General features: G+C 34.8%; 1 protein-coding gene across 3 annotated transcripts in view; it reads left to right on the forward strand.

The window, feature by feature from the left end:
• LOC131030585 (probable anion transporter 3, chloroplastic) overlaps positions 1 to 13,832 on the forward strand; it is a 70,763-nt gene that overhangs the window by 1,204 nt on the left and 55,727 nt on the right. The gene's annotated exons all lie outside the window — the stretch shown is intronic.

Genomic DNA, 13,832 nt, shown 5'->3' on the forward strand with positions numbered 1-13,832 from the left:
ATTGATTTCCCATTCAAAATGCAGTATAAAAATAATATTGCAATTATTTAGAAAACTTTTCATACATGTCCTATCGAAATCTTAAATCAAAGTCACCTTATGTTATAGAGAAACTATTTAGAAAAGAAGTGAACCGACTCGAACAAATGATGCGTTGAAACTTTCTAAGCAGAATTACATAAATGGAATTTACTCGATAGCATGCAGAAAAATGAAAGTCCATGCATCCAGCTTATTTTTCAATTTGGAAGGACAGTATCAGTTGCCCTAATATTAGTAGGATCAAATGTCCTCTCGAGTTTCATCAGAGGAGGGAACTATCAGGCATAGAAGTTATACATTGGTCTAGGCCATGCGTTTAAAGGCTAATGCATGAATGGTTCATTGTTTATAATACAAACATTTGACGTATCATTGATAATGTAGGACTTATGACATCTAGCAGCAGCATTTAGTAACTAGTTTGAAAACATAGTAGGCTTCCGGCCTTTATTTGTGACATTGATGCTCCTTCTTTACAGCAGGAGTTTCTAAATTATCCTTATGACAATAAGTCCCAAAAATTGAAGAAGTCCTTCCTCATTGGATCCTAGCAGGCTTCCGGCCTTCATTTGTGACATTGATGCTCTTCTTTACAGCAGGAGTTTCTAAATTATCCTTATGACAATAAGTCCCAAAAATTGAAGAAGTCCTTCCTCATTGGATCCTCTCTGACAAAAATTCTCTAAAATGGACTTTGGATCCTTTCTGTCAAATCTCTCCATTAACCTTTTGCAAAATTCATCATACGTGTGACATGTGTCTATTAATTTATGACATTGGGTAACCAACCCATGGTACCACCATTCATGGGCTGATCCTTCCAAGTGTAAGGTTGGAAATTTGATGGCACCATCTTCAGTCTCAATGATAAGGTATGTATCTAATTTTTAGACCCATGCACGAGCAGTACTCTTATTAGATCCATCAAATGTAGATAATGTTAACCTACCAAAAGCTTGAAGTGTTCATTTTGTCTTGGCTGGGGTCTAGGCTCCATTCTTGATCCATTTCTTCCTCTCTTCATATTTATGTAGTTTGTGAGAGACATTGCTTCTTGGATTTCTCTACGGAGATTTCTATATTCTACATAACGAGCAGTGATATATCTCATTGAATTTTGTGTTTCTTCAGTGGCAACACTTTTCCTCTTTTAATGAATGTGAGATGAAGTTGTCTATCCACAGACCCAACCTTGGTTCGTTACGTGTAAATTTTATGACCATTATTGCTACTGTTAAAAGTTTCCCCACTATCTTTTTGGAATTTTCTGCATTATTTATCTTATGTAACATTTGCCTCATCATATCTATCATAAGGTCAAATTTTCTATCTATTTCATAAGCATAATCTCAATTGTTACTTTCTCTAACCTTTTTTATTTATGTTGTTTCAGAATCTAGAGGGGCTTCTGTCACTTTGTCCTTAGAGTTTTGAGTTTTTCTTAGTTTTCTTTGATAATATCTGCTGGCTCTATTACTAAATTGCATATGGAAGAAGATTCACAGGCTGGCAAGATATAGCTCTGATACCATTTGTATCTCCCCTTTTAAAATTTTCCTTATGTCTTTTAAATATAATTAACCCTCACTCATAATAATAGCTGCACAATTAATTATAAGTATGAAGTTAACCTAGAAATTATGCTTAGCAGTTTATAATATAATTCAGATCTCATGCTTAGAATGTATTTCGGAAAATTGTAGAATGTATCCTCTTATCTCTGCTGCAAATCTTCCTCCAACCTGCAGTGATATCTCTATATTTGAATGCCTTTGAAATGTCTTAGAAATTTCCTGAATCAGGGGTTTTCATCCACTAACTTGGCAATGGAAATGGAAATTAAGGAGTAGCTTGAGGGGTTTTGTCCTTAGGTTGCTGAACTGCAGTTCACATTCGACAAGGGATAATAATATTAAAATAACTTCCAAATTGCCATCCTCTTCTCCTCGATTGATCTTCCTTATATACTTTATCCCTTCATGAGACACAACCCTTCACATGCCTTTTCACCATTATTAAGGTAAATCTTTATTTATTTTCAGTTTTATAACATTAATAATCTCTCCTTAGGGGCATTACAAAATGGGAGAGTCAACCTAAATTTTGGTTGTTGATTTTAACTTGAGCCACTTGGAGCTTCCCATTGGCAGTATCTCACTATGAACACATTTATCAGAGAGTTTGATGAACAGGAATATTGATAGATTAAGGGCATGGCAAGATGTCAATAAAATGACACTAATAAAATATTGGATTATATTGTAGTAGATGCGCGTGCTTTGATATATGTTACATAGTTGACCTGTTCTCTATCATACTCACAAATCTGTATTTTAAATTAACTATCAAAATGAAGTAATTTTGATCGTCTCAATTCAATTTCTAGAAAATTAACATTTCATTGTTTATGGCAATTTTATTTGTAAGCATGAAATTGTTGTTATGCTCACATGATCCTAAAAGATAGCAGCTCAAGAGACAGAGACTATAGGCGAGAACTTACTTAACAATCACTTGGCAAGGCAAGGCAATTCTTTGGGTTTTGAATGGGATGATTATTGTAACTGAGTATTTCTTGAAACATTTATTAAAATGGTCTTTGGCTGAACTTAGCTCTTATCATAATATTGTGTGTGGATGTTCAATTTGAGTGGTGTTGAATTTCCTAACTTCACATTGAGAATAATTGTGTTTATCTCAAATTTGTTGTAGGTTCTTTGTTCTATGTTACATAGTTAAGTGTTGTCGAAATGATCAATTATTTTGATGCATCCCCTCCTTTACTTTTATCTTGGATATTTTCTTTCCCCTTCCACCCCAAGCATTTCAGTTTAAAGATTAGAATTGGAGAGTAAACCTAAATTTTGGTAATTGCTTTTGACTTGAACCACTTGGAGCTTCCTATTGGCACGATCTCAGTATGGACACATTTATCAGACAGTTTGACATGTGAACAAAAACATTAATAGATTAAGGGCATGGTAAGCTATCAATAAAATGATACGAATAAAATATTGGCTAAAATATGGTAGTAGATATACATGCTTTGATGTATGATGCATAGTTGACTTGTTCTCTACTACACTCACAAATCTGGGTTTTAAATTAACCAGTAAAATGAAGTAATTTTGATTATATTGGTTCAGTTTCTGGAGTTGACATTGCATTATTTATGACAGTTTTATAAGTAAGCATAAAATTATAATTATGCTCACATGATCCTAAAAGATAAACAGCTCAAGAGACAGAGAGAATAAGCCTGAATGAACTTAACAATCACTGGACAAGGCAATGGAATTTTTTGGGTTTTGAGTGGGATGATAATAGTCATAATTCTATCATGACTAAAATAAGAGAAAAGGTAGCTGAAAGGTGTGGAACATGTTGGTCTACAATGGAACTCCTAGGAAACAGGTGCAAGTTAAGATTAGTCTTCAACATTGACGCTACACGTATGTCTCTATTGCAGAACTCTTAAAAGACCTCCTACCATTGACACTTTAAGAGCTCTACTTACCGTTGATCTCAAAATCTAAAGCTGATCTAAGGGTTGGTGAATCAGTGGAATCATAAAGCTAAGACGACAAATTTAGGCTCCACATTGAAGGCAGCTGTTTTTATGACACTATGCAACACAGAATAAAATACTAAGTATTCTCTCCTCTCTGGAACAAAGACCTCTTGGATGCTAAACTATGTGATCAAACGAGACAACTCCAAGGCTTCGATAGTCAGGTCTTGACTTTATACGTGGATAGACCCAGTGATATATGATTTGACATTGCTGGAATCACAAGGGGGACTTAAGTTGAACATGAATGTTGCTGGAACATGAGAACTTACTTGACTTGGAAAACAATTAGCAAAAGGAATTAAGTGTTGAGAAACTAATCTAATTCTAAGACTAATGATAACAATGGATGATGTTTGGACGGACACATTCCTTAAACTAAGTTTTGCTTTGCCATGCTAGGAACAACTGCACAAAACTAGTGCAATCTTCTAAGGATGATAAGGGTTTTCATTACATGAACATCCTTTCAAATACTTAAATATGGCGCAACTTGAACATATATCAACAATTGAACTTAGCACAATAACAAGGTTCAGGTTAACTTTGCATTGTAGCTTACAATCAACAAACCACAAAAAGTATGAACTAAAGAATTATCAACATCCACACACTTCTCCGTCATAATCAATAAACTTCAACCAAAACTTGAGAAGTAACAAGAAACCATACAACATGTAGAAAGAACAACACATTCCACCATATCTTCAATGAAAAGTATATTTATTCACAAGTCTTGGCAACAATATCAAGTTTCTCCTCCTACTCTAAGTGCTAATGATCTACTAGCTATTCTCCTAATTGTCTAGCTGCTAACTATTAACCTTTACAATGAGAGATTTGAGCCTTATATAGAGGTCTCTTTACAATGGATGGCTTAGATTGATTCTCAAATCAATGGCCAAGATTACAAGATAAAACCTTAATTAGGGTTTGTTACAACAAACTCCTTTTGGCTAATGAAATAATTATATAGAATTGGACACATGTCCATCTTTGAATGTAAGCCAATGAAATATGAGGTTAGGTATCTCGAAGTTTGTGCATCCATGGGATCCATTAGGTTCATTGTAGCTAGACATTTTAACTTGGAATCCTTTGATTGGTGGAATGATGACTGGAATGCCACCTCAGCTTGACTTGTAGACTAGATTGACTTGCCTTGTTCTACTGAATCTTTTTCCTTGAAGTCCTTCACTTTGGAGTACTAGCAATAATTCTTGAATTTTTGGAGGAAATTCAAGATTGTAAAACATCCTTTTGTCTTTGTCACTATCTTCCTCCAAGACTTGATATGTTGATCCTCATTCACCTTTGTGATGTTGTCTCATTTGACTGTCTCTTACATTGATGTAGTTCTTGATTTCATGCTGAACACAACCTCTTGACCTAAAACTCCTTCATGTTGTTCATGCTTGATCATCCTCATGATGCATGAAGTATCTTTGTTATTGTACTAGCCTTGATTTTGATTTTCTCATCCTTGTCATGTCTGTCTTTCCTTCATTTGTTCGCCATCATGGTGAAGCTCTCTTCGTGTCTTGAGCTAATCCTTGAGTTAAAAAAGTTTCTTTCCCTTGGTGAAGTCCTCTTTTGCACTTGGTTCCTTGTCTTGCGTATATCGAATTTATTCATTATCGTGCTTCATCCCGTATCCACTTGCTATCAATCCTTCATCTTCTCTTGGATTTGAACCTTAATTCCTCCTCATAGCATTATTCAAGTTTCTCTATATGGTGAAGTCCTTCACTCCACACTCCATACACCACATTGCTTGCATTCAACCTGAAAAAGAAAAAGAAAACATTTAAATCTTGATTATGAATGAAACCTCAAGTAAGATAATTCACAAAATTTGCATCATGAAACCCTTCAAAAACTTGGAAATAGTCCTTCACATCAAAATTTCAAGGAAAATTGATCAAAATCTGCAAATTTGACCTCAAATCTGATTGCTAGGACCTGAAAGGATGTCCTGAAAATCCTTATTTACAGGCAATGAGGGCTTTGATCTGTGATCAGCCCTCTTGAATCTCCTCTTGCAATGATTAATCTCCCACAATTCGCCTCTTAATGCTGAATTCCTTGTGCTCATTATCATGAATATCTTCTTCCTTTCGATGCGAACTTGTTTTATTCCCTTGGATGCAAATTTAGAAGGGCAGACTTGAGTTTGGTTTGAAATGGGGCGCTTCCTCCTTCACTTTATATGTCTTTCTCTTGAATAATTGCACCCTTTCACCTTCGTATACTTCCAGCCGACTTGCCTTTAGAAATTTTTATGTTTGTTTCAATTAAAACTTGTATTTGTTTTGCACTTAATAATTAAGCTTACCTCCTTTCACCTTTTGTGCAATTTTTCGAATTAAATCATGATCAATTAAGGTGTAGCGCTTAAGGTTTTGCAAGGTGGAAATTCAACATGTATAGGGACAGAATTAGTGCCTATGAAAGTTCGCACTACCTTAGCATGGTTCATCCACAAGTCGAAAATCGATATGCATAGGGACTATTTAATCCTTATAAAAAATTGTTTTGTCTCTATGAATTTCGTTCAAATTTTGCAAGCTTTTAACATTGAGTGGAGATTCAATGTGCATAGGGACAAAATTAGTCCATGTGAAAATCCATTTTTCCTTTGCAAGTTTATCTCCAAGTGGAAATTCGATAGGCATAGGGACAAGAATTAGTCCATATGAAAATCCATTTTTCCTTAGCAACTTTTTAACTTAAAGTGGAGATTCAAATTTTATAGGGACTTTTGATCCTCATTTTGTCCCTACTTTTAGATGTGACTTCCCATAGGTAATTGGATCTTGAGGCTTGGAGTGGAAAATCCATATGTATAGGGACAAATTTGATACCTATTTTTGTTGCGACTTCTCATAGGTAATTTGATCTTGAGGCTTGGAGTGGAAAATCCATATGTATAGGGACTTTTTGATCCATGATTTTCCTTGATTTGTCCCTATGGATTTTTACTAGTTTTTTCAATGCCTTGAACAATGGAAATTCGACCTTTTTAGGGACAAATTAATCCTTATGAATTTCCTTTGAAATTGTTCAAATTCGCATTGCTTGTTTATTTCCAAGGTGGGAAATTTGATTTCCATAGGGATTAAATGGATTTTCATCATCATTCTTTACTTCAAATCTTAGGAGTGGAGATTCAATCTCCATAGGGACTTTTCACCTGCTCATCACAAAATTTACATTAGCTTGCAAACACTTGGACAACTTAGCATTCCAGATGACTTCCTTGCAATTTGACAACCTTTTGCATTCTTTGATTACATTTCTTGCTTTGTGACAACTTTGATCTTGATACAACAACCTCTCATAAGCAAAGATTAAAACCAAGAAATTATTGCTAAGATAAGGCAATTTAAGCAAAACATCTACCTAAAAAGCGAAAAATTGGGGGTCCCCATTTGCAATGGACAATGTGTGAAAACATCACAACATCTAGTGCCACCTCGAATAAATGTTCCTAAGCATTATAAAGATAAAAACTCAATCCAAACCTAGAACCTTTGGAAAATTCAACCCAACCTACCTAAAGACTAGGAAACATACTCAAAAGGGAAGAAGAATCCCAAATTGTTTCAAGGCACTTAGTCTTTGATTACCCAGGTGTGTGCAAATGATTCATTCAGACTCATAAGAACATTGTGACCCTTAGAATCCACTATGACGATCCATGTAGTTATCCTGACTCCAAAAGCATCCTAGATAGAGCCTCACTGCCAGCGAGTGTCCATAGCCCCGACGAGGTTATTGCTGTAATCTCATGGAGATTGCTCTACTTTTGGTAAATTTTCTTCTAGTACCTATAGAGATGTCCGCACTCCCAAAGCCAAGTATTTTGATATTTCTTTTCATTTCATTTTTTAATTTTTTTGATTTTCGTTTCTTTCTCCTTTTTTTCTTTCTTTTGATACTGCTTTCTTTTCTCATAAGCAATGAAGCTCACATGGGTTTGAGAATTATAGTGGCGCTGAAGTAGGATTTAAGATTTTTTGTTAGCCATGACTTCACCAAAGAAACCACAATGACTTAGAGCAATTGATTAAGTGTGTAAAATATAGTAATCGAAAGATGTCGGTATCAAGACACAATAAGTGATTTTGTTCCGAGTCAAGTACAAGTCCTAACCAAATGATAAAATTGGAGAAGAACAACCTTGGATTCTAAAGCACTTCATAAGTAGATATCTAGGAAATGAACCGAACATGAAATCTAAATTGTGCCAGTGCATGAGAAAACAACACAAACACCTTTCTCACAAGCAAAGGCTCCCACTTAGGACTCCTAAACTAAGCAATGACTAACTAAAGCAAACTTAAACAAAAAGCAAACTTGAGCCACCTAACAATCATAAGTCAAATGACTCAAGGCAAATTAAGAACAAGGCTCAACAAAAGCTTCTAAACTAGTGCACATGAAAGAAAACCTATTCTAAAACTATACTATACACAAGATGCCTAAGACAACCAAGACTCAAATAACCAAAATATGTACATGATCTCATGTGGTTTCTCAAAATGTGCAACAAGAGCATGTCATTAGTCACAGTTCAAAGTTTTGCAAATTTATCCTTAAACTTTGAGAAGTAGTCTCTCACCTTGCAACTCTCATACTCAATCAAGACCTCATGTAAGATTATCAATTGGGGCGACTCATTAGGTCCATGATCTATCCATATGCAAGTTGTTTTTTTCTAAACCCTCATAATCAAAATCATAGAAACTTACAAAATTAAGATCAAGGAAAGAGACAACCTGGCATGTTTCGAGCTCAAGTAGAAACTCTAGTGTGCTCTCCACGATCGCATCGTAAGAAGAGAAATCATCAGTTGCTTTAGGAGGTCGCCATTGGTGATGTATCACTCCACACCCATCTATGACATGTTGATTCTCATTTGCAAGTTCTTCTTGAAATAAGCTTTGCGCCCTTCAAATAGCTTAACATTGTTTGCTTTCATAGTGACATCTTGCATAAACCACGCATCTTTATGAAACTCCATAAGCATATCCTCAAAAATTAGAGACTCTTTGATAGGTTGATCTTCAAAAATTTCTTCTAGTTGATCCTCGAACACAATCTTTGGTGGTACCTCGTCCTCCAACAATATCTCGGGAGGCTGGCATTCATGATGAATCATATCACTCGCTGCAACTTGTTTGTCTTGAAATTTTTTTGGTAGTGACTCTTTTTGTATCTCTTGCATGAGATCTTTCAGCATCCCTTTAAATAGCATTGTAGTAATGATGTCCTTCAACGCCCCTTTGAATTGTTCTTCATACTTAACCTCACTTGTGATAATTTGTAATTCTTCATGTGTTACGCTAAAATTCATCATTGCTAATCAAAATAATAGGAAAATCACGAATCCTATCTAATTAACGAATTTCATAACACAATAAAAGCACGCAATCAAGACAATCAGGCTATAGATAAATTCAATCAAAACTCCCTATTGCATAGATGCAAGTCACTTCCATTGTTCTTTTGCTTCTCGTGGTATGATATCTCGTTCAAAACAGATGCTACAGGTCTGAATTTTTTACTGTAGGCATGGCTTGTGATCCTTAACCTACTGTAAAAAAATCTCAGAGAAATTCGTTTATTTGCTCCAAAAATCAAAGATTTATGAAAAATATTGAAACTACCATATCTCACTCAAAAATGACGATCTAAGGCTGATTCTTGGACTTTAGAGTTGTGAGATGATCATTAACCTACAGTAAAAAAATCATGGAGAAATTCTCAATCGTTTGGAAGATATGATAAAATCTTTGAATAGCCTACAGTCTTGCCTGGAACCTGATCTGCACAATGTTAGTTTTGAAATTTTTGAATAAAACACCAATTAAGATCAAAAACCTCTTAAAATATGAATTTAAAAGAGAGGTGTGAGTTCACGTTGGGTTCACCAAATGTATTACGGGATTATTAATCAAAAACTAGGCTAATTAGAATAAGGGAAATCACGAAAACCCAACTAATTAATGAATTTCATAATATCAATAAAAACATGCAATCAAAACAATAAGGCTATAGATAAATTCAATAAAAACTCCCTATCGCATAGACGCAAGTCGCTTCCATTGTTCTTATGCTTCTCGTGATATGATGGCTCTCAGTATTGCGTTGCTAACCTGCATAAGATCGATACAAGAATTTGAAGATCATGATTTTGAAAATGAGATATGAATGCTCAATTTATAGATTTTGGGAGGAGATTGATTGAGAGGTGGAATTAAAGTGAGCTAAAAAGCTGATTGATAGTTGAACTAAATTGATTGAGAGATAAACTCATTTGATTGATGAGTCAATTGAATAGATTGATTAGATGACTAGATAGATTGATTAGTTAACTGATCTGATTGCCTTGTTAGAAAAAGCTGATTTGGAGTTAGAAAAGGTGATTGAGGAGTTAACTGAGTTAATTGAATTGATTAATTAGTCAGGATTTTTAGCATGTGCTGTAGGATTTTGATTTGAAATTCAATTTTAATTTTCATTTGAGTTGAATTTTAATTTTTGAAATCATGAAATTGAAATGCACATTTATTGAAATTAGAATTTGGAGATTTATGAATTTTGAAAGAATGAATTAGTTAAAATTGAATAATTTAAAGAAACTATTTAATTATTAGAAATTGAATTTAATTAAATAATAAAGATTACTTAGTTAAAGTAATTAAATTGAAATTAATTAAATAATAAATATTTAATTAATAATAAGAAAGGGGGTTAATTGATTAATTGATTGAGATAGAAATTGATATAATTAGAATATGGTGAAAAGGTGATGATTAAATTAGTTTAGTAGAATAAGAATTAGATTAATTAAATAATTAATAAGTATTTAAATAATAAAGACGAATAATTAACATGTTAGTGATGAGACATTTTTAGGTGTCTACACTTCATTCAATTTGTTTATTTGATTATCTTCAACCTCGAGGATGCTTGAAATTTCTTGTAATTCATCCTCTAGAACTTCCTTTTGTAGCATGGACGAGTATTCCTTAAGGATTTGTTCTTCTTGCTTGATTATTGAATCAGTACCATGACCTTCACTTGCCTCCATTTCTCTTGCTTCAACCAGTTCACTTACACTGTCTTCTTGTGATTCTTCTTCTTGGGATGAAGTTGTAAAATACTCCTCTTTTATTCCTTCGTACTTCTCCGCCTCAAGGTATGTACTCCAAATTTTATCTACAACGCACTCGTCCTTGGATAGGATTGGCAATCCGAATTGGCATTTGGCTTGATTGATAGTTTTTTTGCATAATGAGCAAGTGAATTCGGAGTGGGGTGCATTGTGAATCCTGCACTATAAAGGTAGTAATATGCTTTCTAGGCATATTTCACCTTCAAGACCAAGCTGATTTTTCGATCATCCCTACGAATCTTGGAAAAGGATCATTGCTCTCTGGGACACTGAAATTGCTTGATTCCACCCTTGGCTTGGGGACATCCCAAAAGAAGATTTTTCCTCGTAGTGCTAACTGCATCCTTAATAGGAATGTCAAGCAATGTATTTCATCATGCTTGGTTGTCTCATGAATCCTGCACTGTCCTAGCATTGCAAATTCTGACAAGCTACATGGGTGTAGTTGTGCATTCAAAGTCCACCAAATCTTGAGAATATCTACTTGTTGATCATCTCTACCATGAAACTGCGACTGCTCCATTGAGAATTTTTTTTTTTATGATTTTTTGACTTTTTTTTGGATGTTCTGAAAATTTTCACTTTTTTGGATTTTTGACCTAAAAGAGATCTAACGAATCTTGGATTCAACTTGAAAGCTCATTCTGGTTCCAGCCTCTTTTGCGAATCCACTTGATAATCCACCGATGACCTTCCTTGTACAAATTCTGTTGGCAACTGCTTCAAAATATGACTTGATAAGCTCCAACATCGACTGATTTGTTCATGTATTCACTATCATGCCCTCCTAGTGCCAATTCTGTTGATGTGTATTTTGTGACACTATGCAACATAGATAAAATACTAAGTATTCTATCCTCTCGGAACCTTGAAGTTGTCTCGTTTGATCACATAGTTTAGCATCCGAGAGGTCTTTTTTCAAGAGGATAGAATACTTAGTATTTTATTCTGTGTTGCATAGTGTCATAAAAAACAAATTAACAAGTAGGCCAAAGTTTTGAGAGATCTCAAGATTGGAAGCTTTTCAAATTCTGATAACCATTGGCAGCACTTGAAAAGGTCAGTTTGCACCATTGATTTTCAAAGAAGGGCTTCCTACAACATCATCATTTGCAAGCTTAAGGAAATTGTTTGATGTTGAAGTTTATTATTCATTGATGTCAAATTGCTACTTCAGCTGTAAGCCTGTAAGAGTATATGCTTCAGCAAGTTGAGTGCGAGTTGAGTGTCAACTTAATCCAAGTGTTTGCTCATTTGGTCTTTGTCAGCAGCTCTGTCATATTTGGTGCCACATCATTTTTGGTGGGACCCATCCTTTGTTTTCTATGCGATTTTTTTTTCTAAGGGAAGCAGTTTGGTTATTGACTATTGATGCGTTACTTTCCCTTCCTGGCGTTAAGTTTTTGCAGACTACGACTTTGTATTAGAACCAGCAGAATTTTTTGTTAGGAGCATATTGTGCTGACAGGTTCGTTGTGTCTATTGAATTCTTTCACAAGTCAATGTGCATACTTATAGATGATTCGATTTTATGTAACGGCTGGGTGGTCGAAGATCAACTTATATGCTGTGCGTTATTTTTCCTACACCATAGATAATTAACTGTGGCCGCCTCAGCATAAGTCGTGAAAATTCCTATTAAGTGCACTTTGTAAGTGTTGTTCGTGCAAGGCAGAAATGATAGGGCTAGTAAAAACTGGAGGTTTTTGATTTTGAATGGGGCTGCGTTGATTAATTTTTTTTTAAAACAAGGTTGCATCTGCACCTATCGAGTATTATTTTCTTCCATCGATTATTCCTTTACGGGTGTTGTGGAGGATTTTTTTTAATTTCTGCTGAAGGCGTTATTTTTGCAGAGCGCAATTCTTTTATTAGGCTCTGTGCGCATTAAATTTTTTAATTGATGGACAAGTGTGCCATGGTGTTGTGTAACCGTGGCGTCTTGGTTACTGTTGCTGAGAACTTGATGAAGTGAGTCGATGCCATACTCTTTGGAAGTTTGAATCATCTATGGTGTTGTCGATTTGTATTCAAAAGAGGACGTATTTGGTTAGGTTGGAGTTAGTAAAAAATTCGAATGGAATTATGATTTTAAAAAGGGGAGCCATGATTTTCGGTTTTGACAGAAATCTTTAATGAAATGTGAAAAGCGGCTGTGTATAAAATTGTGTTTTGAAGGCTAAGTGTGTGTTATGTGGAATATAAAAAGGTGTGCTGAAGGTGTTTGGAGATTTTTTGTGTTGGTGTGCAGCATCAGGGAGCATATAAATAGTCTACATTGGTGCAGAATTTTTTTATAGAAAAAGGGGCAGTTGGTATATTCAGTAATGAAAAATTTAAAATCTGGGCTTGCTGTCATTAACAGTGGTGAATAGCTTCCCTGGAAGTAGTGCTGTTCATGTAGACCTGAAAGATTTTGATGCTTCTCTTTCATGTGTGAGTCAGAATCTGTTCCTTGTATACATTTATCAGTATATGAGAGTTGGAGCTCTCACAGAGGTTGGAGCCTCTATATCAAGAATTATAGCTGATCAGAGATTGGTGTCTCATTTTCACCGAGTTGGTGCTCAGTTTGTAATCTGGGTTGTAGCCCATTGGGTTGGTGCTCTTTTTATTTGAAATAGAAGAAATTTTGAAACGTGGTTTTTTACCTGAAAGGGTTTTCCATGTGATAATCACGTGTTTTTGTTGTGTGTCATGCTGTTATTTTTATATCCTTATGTTTGATAATCACGTGTTTTTGTTGTGTGTCATGCTGTTATTTTTATATCCTTATGTTTGATAATCACTGAGTTTTCTGAAAGTATTGAAAAATTTATAACACTGATTCACCTCCCCCCCTCTCAGTGTTGTTTGTGTGACTTTCATTTGATTGTGCAATAAGAGAGAAATCAACCAAGCCATAGTGATAGCCAAAACACTACTCAAGACTAGATGATAGATTGAACAATGCTATTCCCCATTAATCAAGAAAGTAAATAAAATGCATAATAGAGAGCATGCAAATAGAAAAAGAAAAGCTAGGTGAGTGGATTT

This window comes from Cryptomeria japonica, chromosome 8 (assembly GCF_030272615.1).
Source record: "Cryptomeria japonica chromosome 8, Sugi_1.0, whole genome shotgun sequence".
NCBI classification, from domain to species: domain Eukaryota; kingdom Viridiplantae; phylum Streptophyta; class Pinopsida; order Cupressales; family Cupressaceae; genus Cryptomeria; species Cryptomeria japonica.